At 39.6% G+C, this 22,373-nt stretch overlaps 1 protein-coding gene across 1 annotated transcript in view; it reads left to right on the plus strand.

Annotated features, from left to right (window-relative positions):
• Window positions 1-22,373, plus strand: part of LOC134673873 (uncharacterized) — a 244,826-nt gene that overhangs the window by 203,611 nt on the left and 18,842 nt on the right. The gene's annotated exons all lie outside the window — the stretch shown is intronic.

A 22,373-nucleotide genomic window follows, 5' to 3' on the forward strand; every position in this document is an offset into this window, starting at 1 on the left:
GACCCCTTATGTGTTTTCGGAAAGTTTCCAAAATTACGAAATCTTCTCATATTTTTTTTTGGTCATCATCAGCATCATCCTCGCGTTACCCAGACTTGCCGCGGAGCATGGGATCCATTTGACAATTACTACTACGAGTTGGAGCCCGCGACCTCCGAATTGAAATTCGCAAGCTTTTATCGCTAGGCTACCAGCGCGCTTCGCATTTTCTTGTACCTATAGGCGTCGAAATTTTCCATTTTCAATATGGAAATTTCCTTTGTTTCCTCAAATTTATGATTTAATATTCCAATTTAAGTAAACTGTCCGCATTACAGTTTTGAAAACTCTTCGAGTAACTTTACCTCAATTGACAAGTTTCTAACGAACTTGGCTGACACACTGCAGTATGTCTGAATAACGATATTCGCTTACAGCAACTGTATGGTACAGTCAGCAGCAGAAGTTGCTAAGCGGGCGAGGTGTTCATAATTACCTTAACACGCTCTTATTCCCTTAACAATAACGTCGCGCCAAGATAATTTTGAACACCTCGCCCGCTTAGCAACTTCTGCTGCTGACTGTACATGTATATCAGGTATATGTCTAAATATGGTCCTGGATTTTACGACATGTATATTTTCCGTGTTTACTGAGTCAGTGTGGACATCATTTACAGATAATTCTCCATTCTACGGTTTTCCGTATTTCAATATTTAAATCTAACATAACCGTTCATTTAGTATAAGATTCTTATAAACTTTTGTACATTTAAAAACAAAAACCAAAATATCGTACTTATGGTCACTTTTTCTTTAGCCTATGCTATGACATCTATTTTAGTTTATAAATTTTATATTTTCTATAGATGGCAAGTAAACCTTGATAAAAGATATATACAGTGGTAGGTACTACACTAAATTAATTGTACTAAGGATGCTGGCGGCATTTCCTCGCTGTATCGCAATGCGGATACGTTGTACGAGGAAGCCGCCAGCTCTTCGGTCACTAGTTACGTCAACCAGACTCTTCGCGATTTTATTTTATATTAGGTATTTAAAGTTCGGTAAAGAAAGAAATAAAATTAATAGGTACTAGTTCAGAAGAAAAACTATCGCTATATAAATGCGTATATTTTAGTACCTATTGAAATATGATTATTGAAATAAAATTGTCTTTAACAAAACCTTGTCCGATACACATTTTTGTTCGGCAGTATAATGAGCAAAAATAGGTTTTGCTCATTTAAATAAATAGCGTTTTGGCCAATTTGTGTAAATAGGTTTTTTCCGCTCAATTTAGTAGAGGGATGGACGCCATTATTTGCTTATAGTAGGGTGTCTATGATCGAGATTGATCTAAGGACAGTCCTGCTTAGAAATTGGCATGGGCAAAAAGTTTTGGCACAAAATATTTATAAGTAGTAAAGTTAAGGATAAGTTATTATTTTATGTTAGGGTGAGTTATCACGCTAGAACGGTTCGGGACCGGGCCGAGACCTCCGAGGATGTATTCTATGAATGGTGATCGGTGATAAAGTGCTTTCTATAGAAAACTGAAATATCAGATGCCTCGCCCGGGCCCGGACCGTTCTAGCGTGAGACTTCCTTTAAAATCAGTTGAATTTTTCGGCTTGGGATGATGGAGTGAAAAGTTCTCCTGATTAGCTCAACTGTACCTTAGACGAAATAAGTCGTGCTGGACTTACGCCTTCCCCAAGGATCTCTACAATGACCGGTCGGCGCTGCCTTAATTAAAAGAAAATAAAGAAAATCCATTTATTTACGTCATACCAAAACCAGTTAAATTGCAAACAAGACATAGATCGTTAAAAAGGACCCCCAATCAGCGTAATGCTACGGTAAGCCGCAGCGCTGATTTTCAGTGGGGACCTACCTTGTAATTTACAATTAACTTAAAACTAATAAGGAATACAGACAATAGTTAAATTAAAACAGACAAAACATGCAGGAAAAAATAAATATAACTGTAACTAAAAGATAACAAATATAATGTCTTTTTCAACGGTTCCCTGCAATATTCACAAGACCGTCAACCTTATTAGGGTTTCCACTTGATTTGCGTTTCGTCCCCCAATGATCATATGTTAATAGAGGGCGTAATGTTTGCAAATTAGAGAGAAACAAAAGATATGGCGCTCCGAGTCAAACTACGACGGAAAATATGGCTGTCACACGGGTTTTTACATTCTATATATCTCTATATTAAATTGGTTTTTAAAGTTAAAAAAAAAAACATTTTAATTAAATAAATAAATAAAGATAAAAAGTAATTTATTTACCAACACAAAAAAACACAACGAATTGCAAGTACAATAAAAAAGTAAGTAAGTTTTAGGAAGACAGTCTCACCTAATAGTACATTATTGTCGAGGCTCGGAAGTAGCTACTTGCAGGCTGAGGATTCGTTTTAAACGGACGACCTTGGGAGTCCGTTTAATTGAATCCGAAGCCAGCAAGTAGCCTTCCAGCCGAGTCATATATGTATAGTACTTTTCTCAAAAATGGTGCAAGAAATATAAATATCATAGAAATATTTTACAAAAGCAACGTTGTTACGTATATATTTTCACAGAAGAAAGCCCTTGCCGCCTTTTTATTTTTTTGAATAAAAAAATAGAAGTGTATTTTTCTGCCGAAAATACGCCAACCTATTTGAGACAACTAAATAGTCGCGGTACTAATAATCTGTTTGGCTGTTTAATGGGCCTGTGCCTTCAATTGATATGGCCATTTCAACTTTTAAAAAGTTTGGAATTCGACAAATAATGGAATTTGTATGCAACATTGCAGTCCCAAAATCGAGACTGCAATGTTTTTAACTTTTTAATTTTTGACTGACCATAAACTAAGCGCTTCGCGACCTATTTTTAGACGGCAAAGTCGACTTTGCCGTCCATTTTTGAGAAAAAATATTAACTGGCCACAGCGTGCGCATAATTCAGCCGTCACTCTCAAAACATTCCAACTTGGTTGTATTTCCCAGTATTACTTGATCCCTCCATCCCTGTGTTCTGGGGGGGACCAGAGCTCAAACTATTGAAAAATTCTGGTGGTAAAACTGGCCAAGTGCGAGTCGAACGCTCGTCGAGGGTTCCGAACTATCGTGTTTTAACAAGGTTTTTTTCTTGATAATTTGTACAACTCACTGAGTAGGGGGCGCCACTACCACCCGGACAATACGGCATGCCAGGGCTCGGAAACCGGTTTTTGCTCCATACAAAAATACCGGTATTATTACGTTCGTTTTCGTTCTTTGGTTTATCATTTCTTTTTAACCGACTTCCAAATCCCAAAGGAGGAGGTTATCAATTCGGTTGTATGTTTTTTTTTATTTTTTTTATTTTTTATGTTTGTTACTCCATATCTCCGTCATTACTGGACCGATTTTAAAAATTCTTTTTTTGATTGCATGTATATGCATACAGATTGGTCCCGTTTTTGTCAAAATCCAGTTCTGATGATGGGATCCATGAGGAATCGACGGAACTCCTCAAATGTTAAAGGCATACATATAGTGATTTTTGTGTTTTTATCAACAAATCAAGCATATACATTCAAAAACGTGACATTTGATGAAGTGGAACTGCTGATGATGATCAGAACGGAACTCTTCAACGACGCATAGTTCACCTTTGGCGATTTGTCCTCTTCCTTATGTTTGTTAAGCAAGTTAAGTTTTTAAGCAACATTTTTGTCAAGCTTGAGTTCTGATGATGGGATCCATGAGAAATCGAGGGAACTCCTCAAATTTTAAAAGCATGCGTATAGAGGTTTTTGTATTTTCATCAGAAAATCAAGCATTTTAATTCAAAACTGTCGCATTTGATGGAGTGGAACTGCTGATGATTATCAGAACGGAACTCTTCAACGACGCATAGTTCACGTTTGGCGATTTGTCCTCTTCGTTATGTTTGCTAAGCAAGTTTAGTTTTTAAGCCACATTTCTGTCAAGCGCGAGTTCTGATGATGGGATCCATAAGGAATCGAGGGAACTCCTCAAATCTTAAAGGCATACGTATAGAATTTTCTGTATTTTCATCATAAAATCAAGCATTTACATTAAAAACTGTCGCATTTGATGAAGTGGAACTGCTGATGATGATCAGAACAGAACTCTTCAACGACGCATAGTACACGTTTGGTGATGTCGAATTTCGATTTTGACTTGGACTGGGACCCGGACTCGTACCCGGATCGGAACCGGACCTGGACTCGGACTCGGACTTGGACCCGGACTCGGACCCGGACTCTGACCCGGACTCGGACCCGGACTAGGACCCGGACTCGGACCCGGACTCGGACCCAGACTCAGACCCGGACTCGGACTCAGAGACCTGGACCTTGACCCGGAAAATCACTATGATACCTAAACTAAATAAACCGCTATGATTACCTACCATAGAATGTAGGTATATAGTATGATGATGCCAAACCCCTCCCGCTCATACCCCCGTACACCGCACGGCATGCGCCGTTAAGTAGGTTAGGTTAGGTTTGAACTGCGATCCTCACAGACCAAACAAAAGTGGGTTAGGTTTGGTTAGCACTGCGGGCTTTACAGAAACGAAATGCTACTAGAAAAGTGGGTTTGATTAGGTTCGAACTACGATCCTCACAGAACCGAACTGCATTCAGAGAAGTGGGTTAGGTTAGGCTAGAACCACGACCCTTACGGAAACGAAATGCTACTAGAAAGTACTGGTTTTACCTCCTTTTCTACATAGTGCACCATCTACCATAATTTTTCACCGGGCCCCATAGAAGTCGGTTTTTTTTTTTTTTAAATTATTTAATTGGCCAATCTGATAACACAAATTCGTTACCTAAATACATGATCCAGTCTTACGTAAAGAGCATAAAATAATTCAATATATTGGTCTATTTAGGGGTTTTTTAAAAATACCGGTTCCGAGCCCTGCGGCATGCGGACTGAGCATTGTGATGTGAGAGACGGACAGTGGAGGCTCATTAATTAAGCTTGACATGCTAGACCGGGCCGGAGCCGATCCGGAGCTACCGGCGCTTCGTTTTCTATGGAAAGCATCACGTGGTCATCGACCACGACCGGTTTTGACGACCGGTCTGGCCTAGTGGGTAGTGACCCTGCCTGCGAAGCCAATGGTCCTGGGTTCGAATCCTGGTAAGGGCATTTATTTGTATGATGATACAGATATTTGTTCCTGAGTCATGGTTGTTTTCTATGTATTTAAGTATTTATATATTACATATATCGTTGTCTGAGTACCCACAACACAAGCCTTCTTGAGCTTACCGTGGGGCTTAGTCAATTTGTGTAAAAAATGTCCTATAATATTTATTTGTATCTCCTTAGATATCACGGGCCTATAATCCCGGTTTTTTGATAGGCTTGCGTGGGGACACAGATCCAACACGTAGAGGCCCCTTGGAGAGCTTTTATGTCATGTAGAACGCCTGCTGGAACCCGTTCACAGGTGCAACAATAAATATCCATGAACCGGTCTCAGCAGGCATTGCATATTTATTTATTATTTATTTATTTATTTATTTATCGATCAGCCGTCATAGAAAATGACATGCCGGGACGCCTCGGCCCGGTCTAGCGTGAGTCATCCTTTAACCTCCTAAGTCCCGAGTACACTTTTTTGTACATATTCCAAAATCTATAGGGACCGTGCGCGTTGGAGGGTCTGCCATCTTGTGGCCTGAATCGGAAACATATGTGCTCACGTACATTGCCAAAGCCAGTGCTACCATCTACCGTTCTCGTCGGTACGTTTCCCTGTGCATATTAGGTTCTGCCATCTTGTGGGCTGCATCGGAAGTATAAACATCACATTTACGCCTCGCGCTGAAAATCTGACTGCTCCTATGCTGATTCCTATAGTTCATGCACGGGGCCTATTTTGAACTTTTATTGTGTAACTAAGGGCTCCAATTTCCGTTTGTCACCCTCCGGGTAGGTCGGTACGGAACCCTAAAACAGGCCAAACTGTAGCTAATTCCCTTGGCCATTAGCGTATTCGTTGTTTATGGTTGAAATATTTTGCCCGTCACCCGCAATTAAAGGACGGTTTCAAGGGAGAGAAAATTCTAGTTGGCCCACCATCTCTATTGTCTCCCATAAAGTTTTAAGTCATAATGTATTGTTTGTCCGCATTTTCGTTAGTCATAATTTGGCTTTTCTCAGAAACGCGTACTTTCAGGATTGCCATAAAACAAACCTAGGTTAGGTTTAGGTTATTACACAAATTGACTAAAATAGTCCGCAGCGAGCTCGGTTCTCCATACAAACGTAGTTACGCTTTTATTTTATAAGCTATATAAACTTATTACGGGCATAGATATATCTATCTACCTCATGTCAAGGTATAGGTACCTACCTCATGTATATGGAAAGTTTTATTACAATCCCACATTTTATTTAAATAGGTAGGTACCTAGATATAGCAAGTTTTATAAAACAAAAACTAATAGCTTCTTCTTCCTCGGTCCCTCATTGCATTGCTGAGGATCGCGACCATGTAATGCTACGTCTCCACAGTGTGCGATCATAAGCCATATGGGTCACACACTGCATGTTGCCGCCAACCACCCTCTTCGCAACATCAGACCATCTCGTGGGTGCTTTTCCTCGCGCTCGCTTGCCCTCTATTTGGCCCAAGATAATCTGCCTTTCTATGTCGTGCTTTTTAGACCGCATGATATGACCAAAGAAGCTGAGTGCGCGTTCTAAAAACTAATAAGACATATTTTTATTAGTTTTTAGTTAGAACGCGCACGCGCGTTTTTATAATATTAGACATTTTTTTTGTGGAACCTCTGACATGACCTACTGTATACACTTGTGTCTTACATAAATGTTTAGTAAAAGGTCACTAATTTCAATATTTTTCTTTAAAGGGCATTTTATATTGTTTAGAAAATACTGTGATTGATCACCAAGGCTCGGCCATTATTAATAATTAATAAAGGAGACATTTTCGCAAATTTTTACGGCTGAACGCTTTTAAACAAAATTAAGATGAGTCATCTTTGGGACTAGCGTTAATAGTAATTATAATTAATGGGGTTAGACTTTGTTTACGAACAGAACGAATTAAGATTATAATATTAAATAGAAGTATTAGAACAAATTAAAGATAATTTTTAAGAAAAAAAAACCGACTTCTATGGGGCCCGGTGAAAGATTATGGTAGATGGTGCACTATGTAGAAAAGGAGGTAAAACCAGTACCTACTTTCTAGTAGCATTTCGTTTCCGTAAGGGTCGTAGTTATCTAGCCTAACCTAACCCACTTCTCTGATAGCAGTTCGGTTCTGTGAGGATCGCAGTTCGAACCTAATCAAACCCACTTTTCTAGTAGCATTTCGTTTCTGTAAGACTCGCAGTTCTAACCAAACCTAACCCACTTTTGTTCGGTTCTGTGAGGATCGCAGTTCAAACCTAACCTAACCCACTTAACGGCGCATGCGGTGCGGTGTACGGGAGTTTGAGCGGGAGGGGTTTGGCATCATCATACCCACATTTTATGGTAGGTAATCATAGTGGTTTATTTAGTTTAGGTATCATAGTGGTTTTCCGGGTCAAGGTCCGGGTCTCTGAGTCAGAGTCCGGGTCCGAGTCCCGGTCCAAGTCCGGGTCCGGGTCCGAGTCCAGGTCCGAGTCCGGGTCCGAGTCCGGGTCCGAGTCCGGGTCCGAGTCCGGGTCCGAGTCCGAGTCCGAGTCCGGGTCCGAACCGGATCCGGGTATGAGTCCGGGTCCCAGTCCAAGTCAAAATCTAAATTCGAAATCACCAAACATGTACTATGCGTCGTTGAAGAGTTCTGTTCTGATCATCATCAGCAGTTCCACTTCATCAAATGCGACAGTTTTTAATGTAAATGCTTGATTTTATGATGAAAATACAAAAAATTCTATACGTATGCCTTTAAGATTTGAGGAGTTCCCTCGATTCCTTATGGATCCCATCATCAGAACTCGAGCTTGACAGAAATGTGGCTTAAAAACTAAACTTGCTTAACAAACATAACGAAGAGGACAAATCGCCAAACGTGAACTATGCGTCGTTGAAGAGTTCCGTTCTGATCATCATCAGCAGTTCCACTTCATCAAATGCGACAGTTTTTAATGAAAATGCTTGATTTTCTGATGAAAATACAAAAATCTCTATACGCATGCCTTTAAAATTTGAGGAGTTCCCTCGATTTCTCATGGATCCCATCATCAGAACTCAAGCTTGATAAAATTGTGGCTTAAAAACTTAACTTGGTTAACAAACATAACGAAGAGGACAAATCGCCAAAGGTGAACTATGCGTCGTTGAAGAGTTCCGTTCTGATCATCATCAGCAGTTCCACTTCATCAAATGTCACGTTTTTGAATGTATATGCTTGATTTGTTGATAAAAACACAAAAATCACCATATGTATGCCTTTAAGATTTGAGGAGTTCCGTCGATTCCTCATGGATCCCATCATCAGAACTGGATTTTGACAAAAACGGGACCAATCTGTATGCATATGCATACAATCAAAAAAATATTTTTCAAAATCGGTCCAGTAATGACGGAGATACGGAGTAACAAACATAAAAAATAAAAATAAAAATAAAAAAAATAAAAATAAAAAACATACAACCGAATTGATAACCTCCTCCTTTGGGATTTGGAAGTCTGTTAAAAATATTTTAATTTGTTTTTATTTCAATTAGAAACACTACTATATAAATTATAAACTGAAATAAATGTCATGTACTAAAAAAAGTGACCAAGGCCTCCAGTGCCCCAGGCTGGAATCGAACCAGCGTCCTCTGCTATCGCGGCAGGTGCCTGTGCCATTCGGCCACCGGGCCACAGCGGCATAGGTCGTTTTTTTCTTACAATTAGTATATGACATTTATTTCAGTTTACATTTAAGATTATGTTTACAATTTTTTTTTAAAGGATATTTTGTTATTTGAGCTTATTTGAAAATTGACTGCAATTTTCAAGGTATTTCTTTTACAGTTACCTATTCTGCGTTTTTTTTTGTTTAATGCCTGCACCTACTACTGTTTCTGTTAAAGGGGTCATCCATTAATTACGTCACACAATTTTCTAGGTTTTTTGACCCCTCCCCCCCTCCTTGTCACACTTGGTCACATTTGGCAAACCCCTCCCCCCTAGTGTGACGTCACATTTTTTCTACGAAATCGCCAAATCGAATTAAGTAAGTACCTAAGTATTATTAATATTTTATCAAAATATTTTTAACGATATAAATATTAGTAATTTTATAACCCAAAACTGCTTAGGAAAGAAAATTAAACGAATTAAAACGATTATCGTTTTAAAAACTTGTTATTTAAATGTACAGCGAATAATTTTTTTTTAATAAATTTTCGGTTACTGATGAAGTTAAAGTGACGTCACAAAGTTTGTGTCTCCCCCCTCCCCCATGTCACAATATGTCACATTTTCTTGACCCCCTCCCTCCCCCTAAACGTGTGATGTAATTAATGGATGACCCCTTAGCCTGGTGGTTGACTGGTAGAGAATGCCTTTAGGCATTAAGTCCGCCATTTGTACTTTATTTGTTATATTGTGCAATAAAGTTTAAAATAAAAATAAATAAATAATAATAATAATAAATATAAACTGGCCAACAGATGGCGGTAGTAAGTACTGTCCTGTGTTATAGGCACGCCTCAGGTACGGTCAAGTGTTAAAAATATGGGTGCAACTTACTCAAAAATATGTCCCATAGCTCTTAATTCGCTGACATAACAGCTATGGGACATATTTTTGAGTATGATGTGTGCACCCATATTTTTACTCTTGACTGTACCAACGATAAATACGGCGGTCACTGATAAATGTTATTATAAGAATTACGAGCGAATAAAAATTCTATTAAAAATTTTAAAAGCTCCTAACTTTTATAGTTAATAATTAATAATTTTTAAGAAAAAAAACCGACTTCTATGGGGCCCGGTGAAAGATTATGGTAGATGGTGCACTATGTAGAAAAGGAGGTAAAACCAGTACCTACTTTCTAGTAGCATTTCGTTTCCGTAAGGGTCGTAGTTATCTAGCCTAACATAACCCACTTCTCTCATAGCAGTTCGGTTCTGTGAGGATCGCAGTTCGAACCTAATCAAACCCACTTTTCTAGTAGCATTTCGTTTCTGTAAGACTCGCAGTTCTAACCGAACCTAACCCACTTTTGTTCGGTTCTGTGAGGATCGCAGTTCAAACCTAACCTAACCCACTTAACGGCGCATGCGGTGCGGTGTACGGGAGTTTGAGCGGGAGGGGTTTGGCATCATCATACCCACATTTTATGGTAGGTAATCATAGTGGTTTATTTAGTTTAGGTATCATAGTGGTTTTCCGGGTCAAGGTCCGAGTCCGGGTCCGAGTCCGGGTCCGAGTCCGGGTCCGAGTCCGGGTCCGAGTCCGGGTCCGAGTTCGGGTCCGAGTCCGAGTCTGAGTCCGGGTCCGAACCGGATCCGGGTATGAGTCCGGGTCCCAGTCCAAGTCAAAATCGAAATTCGAAATCACCAAACATGTACTATGCGTCGTTGAAGAGTTCTGTTCTGATCATCATCAGCAGTTCCACTTTATCAAATGCGACAGTTTTTAATGTAAATGCTTGATTTTATGATGAAAATACAAAAAATTCTATACGTATGCCTTTAAGATTTGAGGAGTTCCCTCGATTCCTTATGGATCCCATCATCAGAACTCGAGCTTGACAGAAATGTGGCTTAAAAACTAAACTTGCTTAACAAACATAACGAAGAGGACAAATCGCCAAACGTGAACTATGCGTCGTTGAAGAGTTCCGTTCTGATCATCATCAGCAGTTCCACTTCATCAAATGCGACAGTTTTTAATGAAAATGCTTGATTTTCTGATGAAAATACAAAAATCTCTATACGCATGCCTTTCAAATTTGAGGAGTTCCCTCGATTTCTCATGGATCCCATCATCAGAACTCAAGCTTGATAAAATTGTGGCTTAAAAACTTAACTTGCTTAACAAACATAACGAAGAGGACAAATCGCCAAAGGTGAACTATGCGTCGTTGAAGAGTTCCGTTCTGATCATCATCAGCAGTTCCACTTCATCAAATGTCACGTTTTTGAATGTATATGCTTGATTTGTTGATAAAAACACAAAAATCACCATATGTATGCCTTTAAGATTTGAGAAGTTCCGTCGATTCCTCATGGATCCCATCATCAGAACTGGATTTTGACAAAAACGGGACCAATCTGTATGCATATACATACAATCAAAAAAATAATTTTCAAAATCGGTCCAGTAATGACGGAGACATGGAGTAACAAACATAAAAAATAAAAAAAAAAATAAAAAAAATAAAAAAAAAAACATACAACCGAATTGATAACCTCCTCCTTTGGGATTTGGAAGTCGGTTAAAAAGATCAAAATTATTCAAATGAATACATCAAATTGAGAATTATTTTCTATAACGTAAATGTCCAGAGAGGAAAAAAGGGATTATATGTAGACGCGATCACGTAACTTCATCCCTTTTCCTCTTATGATAAGATTGGAGTTCTATTCTATACAGGGTGATTCATGAGACGTGAGCAGGACTAATCCTGCACACTCAGTAACTGATAATTGATCGATCACCGTCGTATTTAGGTGAAACAACCACACTTTTTCCTATTTTTCTACTTTTTGGTGAAGGCAAATTTAAGTCTCTACGATCATGGTCACCCTACAAGACCTAATTAATAAACATAAAAGCTCTTTTACGAAGAAAATAAAATGTCAAACCTGAGTGAGATACGAGTTTTCAAAAGTAACCTGACCGTGATGACAGTGATGACATTCAATTTGACACAGAATATCTGTAGTTTAGTATTCTAATGTTGGGGTGACCATCCATGTCGTAAATAAATTAATAACTTTTTTTTCAACACGACTAGAAAATTAACGTTAACCTCACTAATACTGATAGGAAACAGTTGCTTATAATTTACGAAATGCGCAGTGTTAGTCCTGCTTACGTCTCCTGAATCACCCTGTATAGGTACTTACAATTATCAATTGCCTATCCCAATTCCATAGACTAGGAATCCTCTAGACCGAGCATAGCCGCGCTGCCACGCATACGGTAATTTTACTCCATGTTCGAGTCGAAAGTGTCTTTGTGTGACGTCCGTGTCTTTGAACGGACCAATCACGGCACGGGACTTCGCTCACCTCGTCCCGCGCACCCCCGCATTTTTGGCATCATCGGTTGCATGAAATCTCGGAGTAATTAACAATGGAGCCGCCATTAACAGGCGTTCCCCTCTGTCGAAAATAGGCGGCCAATGGTCAACCTCATGTCAACCATATGTATGGACTGACGTTTATCTGACATGACGTACCTATACATTTGATGTGCCCCTCCCCCGCAAAAAACGGCAGACTATTTTGTACCGAAAATTTTAGACATGGCGTCTCCGTTGGTTATATCCTCCAAGGCATGAAATAATTGCTCTAAGCTCGGTCTAAAGGATTCCTAGTCTATACCCAATTCACTAAAAGGAAAAGTATCATGATTTCACAATAAATATTAGCACTGTTGACATGACAGAACTAATGCATGACGTATGACAATTTCTTGATGTCTACCAATATGATATATGTCTTGCTAATATTTGCCCAAATGCCGAGTCAATATTTGACATGTCAAGATTGTCAAGGGATGCACTTGAGATGGAAAAGAACATAAGTAATTGGTCTTGTGATTGGAATATGAGTCTTATTAGTAGTAGCAAAGAGTTGGTTTTTCGTTATAGTACTGGCATGTAGTGATTGTATTTATATTGAATATAATGTTGTTGTTTGTTGATATTGAAATATGTATAATAATGTATCTATTATTTATTAGAGACCTTTTGTATTGTTTCAATCAATTCTCTTTTTTGTTAGCCCTTATATTTGCTTCTTATCTTATCTCTCAGTATGTCAATAGATGGCAGTAAATTTACTGTGACTACGAAATTTACTACGACAATAGAGTCAGACTAAGAATAGTCTGCAGCGGATTTGATAGCCCACGCAGTGAGTGTCATTTTAAACGTCAAACTTCTATGAAATTATGACGTATACATGACACTTGCACTGCGTGGGCTATCAAATCCGCTGCGGATTTTTTTTGGTCCGACTCTAGGTAACCCTATACCTACTATCTATTCTCTTTGGTAATATATTATAGAGGGTATTTCAGAATGAATGAAGGAGACTAGGAACTTAACGCCAGGGGGCGAAACTGATCCTTTCGGGCATTCTCGGCTCCGTTCGGCTCAGCATTGCTCCGAGCAATTATTAAGGTTGGCACAACTTAATTTAAAAAAAAACTTGATGTCCACATGCTTGCACAACCACAGATAAGATAAAACATACTTGAATTTTGACAACCCTAAGTCCCCATTCGCACGGCAGCTTTTTTAACGCGCGTTAAAAAAGCGCTTGAATGACACAAATGGATACATGTGTATATATTCACACGAGAGCGCGAGCGGTAGCGCTTTTTATCAAGCGTTGTTGGATTTTCGACTTTAAGCTTTGGTCGTTAAATCGAATTTAGGGTGTGGACAGATTCAAGCGCTTTTTTAACGGGCGTTGAAAAAGCTGTCGTGCGAATGGGGGCTAAATAGCCAAAGGGATCGTGCCATACATTAGAAAGGGACAACATAATCCATCCCTGAATCGCTGTCAAACTTCGGTTTTGTAGGAAATGTCCTTTCTGTACGGTAGTACTATTACTTATTCTGTAATAACGCCGCCAAAGGTTTGCTAGTTAGCACGTTGTGCTGGCGTGACGCCCGCTGTAGAGAATCGACGTAAAATGTTCAGCACCTCTGACCTGGCAATTAGCTGCAGGAAATGTTGAGCGCCCCTGGCTTTAATTGAAAGGAGTTGGTGGCGCCACTGAGCCAAATTCCCTTTCGGCACTAACATTATTAGGGTTCCGTACCCAAAGGGTAAAAACGGAACCCTATTACTAAGACCAGCAATAATGTAGACGACGCCTTTCGTTTTAAATACTTTAATTACAAACTAGTACATTTTGTATAGAAATCAGAAGAAAGGTAAGTATATATAAAAAAAAGGCACGTATGCGTGCATCTAGTAAGGTGGTGAATAGCGAAGCTTGAGTGGGGTTCGGCTCCTCCATAGCAACGTCCTGGACCAATCACAGGAGCCGTAGATGTGGTGAGACTCCACTGTTCGTCTGTCCGTCTGTCTGTCACCAGGCTGTATCTCATGAACCGTGATAGCTAGACAGTTAAAATTTTCACAGATGATGTATTTCTGTTGTTAATAAATACTAAAATGTACGGAACCCTCGGTGGGCGTGTCCGGCTTACACTTGTCCGGTTTTTTTCCTTACCTTATAAAAGCACTGACTGTTACTAAAACTGGAATATGAAAACACTAAAGGCTAGGTATCGTAGGCAAAACCTGATACTTTGGCGGTTCGCCAAAGCGATGTCCGGGCTCGGTAAAAAATGTTCTGCACCCCTGGAACGGCATTCGATATTCAAAAATGTGATCTTGACTTCATATTGATACCTAGGGTAATTCGCCAGTAACTGGCCACCGGAAAATAACTGGCCACCCTAGCTAAAATGAATTCTGTTTATAGGTGTAAGAATTCAGCTACTGGAAAATTACCATACGCCGTTTTTTCGCTTATATATGAAGGTCTGTCTACATATCTCAGGATGGCATTCCATCTGTCCAATTTCATTATTCTGCAATGTGCATTGCGTCTCAATCTCTCACTAAGCAAAATGTGAGACGCAAATACACATTGGACCAAGTTATTGGACAGATGGAATACCATCATCAGGCAGTTGGTAAACCAAGTGGTTTCCTAGTTGAATGTATTAAGTGAGTTTTGGAACTCACTATTTAGTTTATGGGCTGATTTTTATTTTACTTATGAAGAATTTTTTTGTTAGTTTGTAGAAATTTTGACTGGTTTGGAAGAGCTGAGGCTAGGCGGAATAAATGATGACTCACGCTAGACCGGGCCGGGCCCGGGCCGAGGTGCCCGACATGTCATTTTCTATGAAGGCTGATCGGTGACCATGTACAGTGCTTTCCTTAAAAAACGAAGCGCCGGACGCTCCGGCCTGGCCCCGGCCCGGCCTATCGTGAGTCATCCTTGAATCCAAAATTCCGAAATGTGACAAAAAATAAGCATTTTTCGTTGGGTTACGAAAATTGCATACGTTTTCGTAACACAAAGATTTTGTAGGACTTTCGGTGAAATTGAGCTTATATTTTACAGAAAAGGCACCTCTTTCAATTCACGAATTTTTATCAAAATCTGACAAAAAATGCAAAAACGACAACAGAATAAAAATCGGCCTTGATACTATGTGAAATAAAAATCAGATTTTTAAATTTCGAATGTTCTGGACTTAATCCGAGGAAGCTGAATCGGCGGTTATAAAATCAGTTTGTGTAGCAAAAAAATATTGAGAACCCCTGTTGGTTTTATTAAAAGTTCTTTTTACAGACTTATTTTTAGAGATTAGGGTGTCCCTTATTTTACGATTTTCAGAAATAAATAACGCATACCCCCTATATCAGTTTAGTGTCTGGTCAAATTTCTCCATAGTAATTTGTATGGGAATTTCAGTTGTAAGTCGGCACGGGTTCTTGTTACTGGAATAATCGCTTCGAATCGAATCGCTTTAGGAAAATATACTCAGATAATGTATTATCGTGTAAAAGGTTAAGTACCCCTGATTACAAAACCAGTTTGCTTAGAAAAGTTCGGCTGGCGTTATTATCTGTCACAATGGGAAAAATGTTGGCGACCCCAGTCATACAAGTTATTACAAACTGGAAATGTCGAGCGCCCCTGTATTAGGAGGAGAAACGACGGCCGCTTCTTCACACAAACGCCCCCATTTCCCTCTTTGGTTATTATTGAGATTATGTTATATATGTGACGTTCTCATAAGTCGTCATCTTGTCATAAGGACGCTCTGTAAGGTTATACGTATAAGGCCCACTTGCACCATTCCACTAACCCGGGGTTACCCGGTTAAACCTGGCGTTACCATGGTTACCAGTACAATATGACACTAGGTTAACGGTTTAACCTATTAATCCCGGGTTAGTGGAATGGTGCAAGTGGGCCTAATTTCAACAGTGGTACCTTTTGATTAAGAATGTCACATATATTATTTTTACACAATGTTATGTTCATTAAGCATAGATATATTATGCCCTCTTTTCCGATTGTTTAATAAATAAAGAGTTGTAAGGTTGTAACATTAAAAATGCTATCAAATTTTTGTAAACTCCTAACTTTTATAACTAGTAGTAGGTGTAGACCGTAGACCTCGCGAAAAGCTTCTTACTTTTTTTCTTTCTTTTTTTTTCTTTTCTTTCTTTTTTTTTTTAGAAAATTTCAAAATTAAAAATACTCTGGTACCATCGCCTACACTGTTAACTGTACATTGGAGGACCTTATGCCTTTTGTAATAAGGCCCACCGATGTACAGTTAGGGAGTATTGCTGTTTGTACTTCGTTGAGTCATTATCACTGCGATATCAACATCCGGACATACAAAAGCATTGCTTCCCAAGCAGAAAAGGAAACCTTCGCTAACGCTCGATCAATAAAATCAGATATCGCAAAAGCATTGTGTTATAATATTTTCTCTAAAGTTAATATACAGAGGGGAAAATAGGGAATACGTTTGTATGTGGAAGTGGTCCACTTTCCCCTTAGCTGTCGGCATTCAATATATTTGCTTAACGGGAGACCGAGTGCCTTTGTTATTATAACTTGTGCCGTGGGAAGAAAATGTTGACGTCCCCTGAGATATATTACTTAAGTGTTTACCCGACTTAGGAATGGAGGGGCATGTTTTTCGAATGTGTGTGTATGTGTGTGTGTTTTCGGGTTCCGTATCCAAAGTCTGTCCGTCTGTCTGTCCATCCGTCTGTCTGTCACCAGGCTTTTTATCATGAACCGGGCGTGATGGCTAGGCAGTTAAAATTTTCACATAAAATGTATTTTTGCTACCGCTATAACAACAAATACTAAAAACAGAATAAAATAAATATTTAAGTGGGGCTCCCATACAACAAACGTGATTTTTGCCGTTTTTTGCGTAATGGTACGGAACCCTTAGTGTGCGAGTCCGACTCGCACTTAGCCGGTTTTTTTTAGAAAAGCGGCTGATACCAATCCAGAAAATACTACTTTAAATCTGACACAAGTATAATCTACTAAAGTTAGAGTGTCTATACAGGGTTACTTTTTTACCAGTACAATAAATCAACATACGTAATTGTTGCCAAAAATAAAAAATACCAGCATTCTTTGTTACTACTATTTGGGAACAAAAAAACAAAAATACCAATGCCCGAACTTTATCCGCTAAAGTACTAGAAAATGTGGATGCCTTACGCATCAATTAGCAAACGCACGAACTGGCAACTGTTTGTTTACGTCATCGCGCGCGATTTAGCGACCGGCTTAGTGCAACCAGAAGTTACTAAATTGGTGAAGGATAAATTGATGGATGCGAAATAAAAAAAAAAAATTATTTGTGCAATGTGATCTATTATCGATACCAATGATGTGGTAAAATTTATTGTACCGGTAAAAAAGTAACCCTGTATTTTCTCCCAAGTAGGGTAATTTACTAGTTATGCAACGAATACGAATACGATATTTAAAAAAAACTATTCGTATTTTTTAGTCCTTATTTAAAATTTTGATTGAACTTATTTAATAGTTACGAAGTATATTATAATTATATCTATGTAATTAAACACATAATATAATGTCACTGGGGCTGTTCATAAATTGCGTCATCTATTTTTGACGAGTTTTGACCCCCCTCCCCCCCTACAGTCATCCAAATATCATGCTTCGAATGACCCTGTTTCCTCCTACGTCATGACACCATCATCGATGTCCAGACCCCTCCCCCCCATTTGAAATGACGTAATTTATGAATAGCCCCACTGGTTAGTTTATTATAAAATGAAACGTGCTTTTACAGTACTTACAATCTAAATTAGTAGTGACACTTTTTCTTACAATGCCATATTCCAAATACATAAAGAATATCTATATTAAAAATATTAAAATATACATTATTTGTGTGGTATCTTTCATACTAAATGTCGAGACCGAAGGTTTGTACCAGTAGCTGTTATTCGTATTCGTATGATAATGTGTGTGTGTGTGGGGGGGGGGGGGGCACGAATAATATCTTTGTGCCCCGGGTTATCTCGCCTGCACGTGGTCCTCCTGCTGTTTAACGGAAGAGATAGCAACAGAGAAGGAAAACTTGAAACAAACCCGACTCGGTGCCAGCCGTCGTGCACCTGCAGCCGACCCGACTCCGCGCGTATTGACTTGTCTTTCCCGCGGATCTAGTCGGTGAGGCCGAGAGAGAGCCACGGGTCTTGGGCAACCCTGTGTCTCTTCGTTTGTGTCCCAGGCGATGCAGTGTCTGTGGAGAGGAAACTTCACCCACGACGGTTTGTCTCCCTACCTGTCACTGTTTGTATAGTCTGTAATAGACTCGAAGGCCGAAGGCCGATGATGATAATGTGGTATTCGTGGTATTCGTAAAAGTAAATAATTTAGCCTATATACGTCCCACTGCTGGGCACAGGCCTCCTCTCAAGCACGAGAGGGTTTGGGCTATAGTCCCCACGCTAGCCCGATGCGGATTGGGGACTTCACATACACCTTTGAATTTCTTCGCAGATGTATGCAGGTTTCCTCACGATGTTTTCCTTCACCGAAAAGCTAGTGATAAATATCAAATGATATTTCGTACATAAGTTCCGAAAAACTCATTGGTACGAGCCAGGATTTGAACCCGCGACCTCCGGATTGAAAGTCGAGCGTCAAATCCACTCGGCCACCACCGCTCGTATTCGTAAAAGTATTCGTATTCGCTCCGTCACTAGACTAATAACCTTAATTGATCGTACTCTTACCCCGCGTAATGCTTGTACCGATAAGGGATGCTACTCTGGGGAAATGATTTTAACGTAAACATCGTAAGCGAAGTGATTGTTGTACAAGTTATAACCTTTCGCTTGTGAGCGTATATTGCTATGGAAGGTTTTAAAGGTGATTTAGGGAAATTGGTTTCCTTGCGATATGAAGAGCGCTGGTGGCCTAGCGGTAAGAGTGTGAGACTTTCAATCCGGAGGTCGCGGGTGCTTTTCGGAACTTATGTACGAATTATCATTTGATATTTACCAGTCGCTTTTCGGTGAAGGAAAACATCGTGAGGAAACCGGACTAATCCCAATAAGGCCTAGTTTACCCTCTGGGTTGGAAGGTCAGATGGCAGTCGCTTTTGTAAAAACTAGTGGCCACGCCAACTCCTGGGATTAGTTGTCAAGCGGACCCCAGGCTCCCATGAGCCGTGGCAAAATCCAGGGATAACGCGAGGAAGAAGGAAGGTAAGCCAATCCGATTGGGGAATTTTAGGTCAATCATTCTCCTTAAAACATCAAGTAAATCTTAAAGTACGTTCACAGTGAATTTATTAGAAATGTCTGCATTCAAAAACCAATCTTAATGTTATTAGCATTATGGTTGAAAATGTAAAATTGTAACTGATGGTAGGAAGCGATGAATATCGATGTAAGTATATAAATACACAAAACTTTGTCAATTTCGACTTGAGTTGTAGGGACTCTATTGTGCTTCGATTGAACTGTTATATAAGTTTAATAATTATATGTTTGGACCGATCAGAGATCTTGCGATACGTACAAACATTGTAATTACTTAACTGGGTACCCCTAAGTGTTTCATACATTTTGGCTGGTCCATTTTCTATGGGAGGGTAATTTTTTTTGCGCGATTTCGGTGTTTGTCCCATAGTAAAAGTTGATCAGTATACTCGTAATCTTAAAGGGGCCCCCACTGATTAACAGTCCGCCGGACGGTATCGGCCTGTTCGTTGTTCGGAACTGTCAAAATTTTATTCTAAGTGACAGATATCGTCTGGCGGACTGTTAATCAGTGGGCCCCTTAAGAGCCAACAGGAGTGGTCATTTCTCCATACAAATTTACTCGACTGTTTCCTCTGTGGGTTTTGATGCTAGAGCAATGATTTTTTCAACACAGATTAATATTGTCAATATCTGTGTCGGACCGTTTTGCTTTTTTTGATATTTTTGTTTTTTAAGGCGCTAGAGCCCTTCAAAAATGGCCAAAATGACCTCATTGACTATGCCGCAATGTGAGGCGTAGTATTCAAAACTGATATCAATTAGCTAAAAAAAGCTAAACGGTCCGACACAGATAATTTCATAATCATTTGGATTTCCAAGTTTGGTTAGGATTGGTTAAGTTTTGGAGGAGGAAACAGTCTAGTACGAAACCGATTTTTACGTGGGATTTTTTGCCTTGTCCTTATCGCACTAGTTTTAGGAGCCGCTTCCATTAGCGAGACGGGTATATTTACCTAAAATATTTAACTCAGCTCCTGTTTCTTCTTAAAACCTCCCTGGCAACGGGAATGGACTTAGTTTTTGGGCCACCGTGTATAAAAAATAAATAAGAAATAAATATATCTAATCTAATCTAATCTATACGTTACGGAAACCGAGTTATTAGAACAATCTCGATTGCTCCCGATGTATCGCATTCAAATGGATTAACTTTTGTTTTATTGTACGCCAACTTTTTATATACGGCCAGTTACGGTGTAGTCCGGGCGATGAGGACAGTTAATTTGAATTTATACGGAATTTACACCTACTCGTTCAGTCAGCGCCATAACCTCCTAAGTCCCTGCGTACAATTTTTTGTACATGTTCCAAAATCTATTTTGAACTTTTATTGTGTAATTGGGTTCTAATTACAAAAAACAAAACAATTGCTTCTGGGTCTCAGGAGGTTATAGTAGAGGTAGCATCCAAAGTATTCAAATAGTTCGGTACGCCATACAAATTAAGGATGACTCACGTTAGACCGAGCCGCAGCTTCCAGCAGTTCCAGCGCATCGTTTTCAATGGAAAGCATCACGTGATCGCCTTTCATGTCATAGAAAAGTATACTCCGGCCCGGACACGGCTCGATCTAACGCGAGTCATCCTTAACTCTCCTTTCACTCACTCTTCGGACATGGATAGAAAAAAAAAGCGGTCAAGTGCGAGTCGGACTTTCGTTCCAAGGGTTCCGTACAATACTCAATTTTTAATATTGTATTTTTTATGTGGAACGTGAATGAAAGAAAAGTCTTTAAAAACCCCGTAGGGATCGGATTTTAAACTAAGTATAGTTCCTAGTTTTGTAACTGAGCCCGAGCTAATCCTATTGTCTATTGTTAAGTAAAACCGCTCGTGCCACGTGCCACAACCACCTGCATAAAAACCTGCGTAATTCGGTTACTGAGTGCCGGCGAGTCGAACACTACAGAACCAGTCTAAAATGTGGCATCGAGATGCGTAACAAAGGCGCGTTATCGGAGAGCGCACCTACACTGGTTTTTTGAGCGTTGGACTAGCCCGCGCTCAGGTGCCAAATAGAATGAGTATGACCCTTTTTTGCAGGTAAGTAGCACGTGCGGTTTTACTTAACAATAGACAATAGGATTAGCCGCCGGGCTCTGTTACAAAACTACGCACTATAATTAAGACCGACTCTCGCTTGACTGCACATTTTTAATAGGATTTCCTGTCATCTAGATATAGAACTATTTTGTGTATTTAAAAGAAAAATTAGACCCAGTAGTTTCGGAGAGAAAGGGGGGGGGGGAATGGTCGGACAGACAGACAGACGCACGTGATTCTATATAGGTTCCGTTTTTTCCTTTTGAGGTACGGAACCCTAAAAAACATTGGTGAGTTGAGTACCTTGTTGGTTGGAGTATGATCTCGGATGGGGTGAATAAATTTCTCGCGCCAGAAAGCTAATGGTGATGTTATGGCCTATTGTAGTTATTTCTATGTTTACACGTCTTACACTAAAAATGATCTGTAGCTGTGGAAATCCTGCCACTATTATAAATGTGGAAGATTGCTTGTTTTATGTTTTTACTCTCACCTGAGGTCAGGTAGAGGTCATAGGTTGGAACAAATGGTGTTCTTTAATAGCGTAATAGCCTATAGCCATAGAGAAAATAGTTATTTGTTTTACAAGGGGGCAAAATTGTTGTTTAACCGCTCGTGCTAATATTGATACCCGAGCAAGCGAAAGATTCCAAAATTGAACCACGAGCGTAGCGAGTGGTTCGGAAAATGGAATCTTGAGCGTTGCGAGGGTTTCAAAGCATGAGGGTTAAACAAAATTTGCCGCCGAGTGAAACACAAAATTTTTCACCACACCAACCCGAAGCAAATATTAAATGTAAAATATCAAAC

This window comes from Cydia fagiglandana, chromosome 19 (assembly GCF_963556715.1).
Source record: "Cydia fagiglandana chromosome 19, ilCydFagi1.1, whole genome shotgun sequence".
NCBI lineage: Eukaryota > Metazoa > Arthropoda > Insecta > Lepidoptera > Tortricidae > Cydia > Cydia fagiglandana.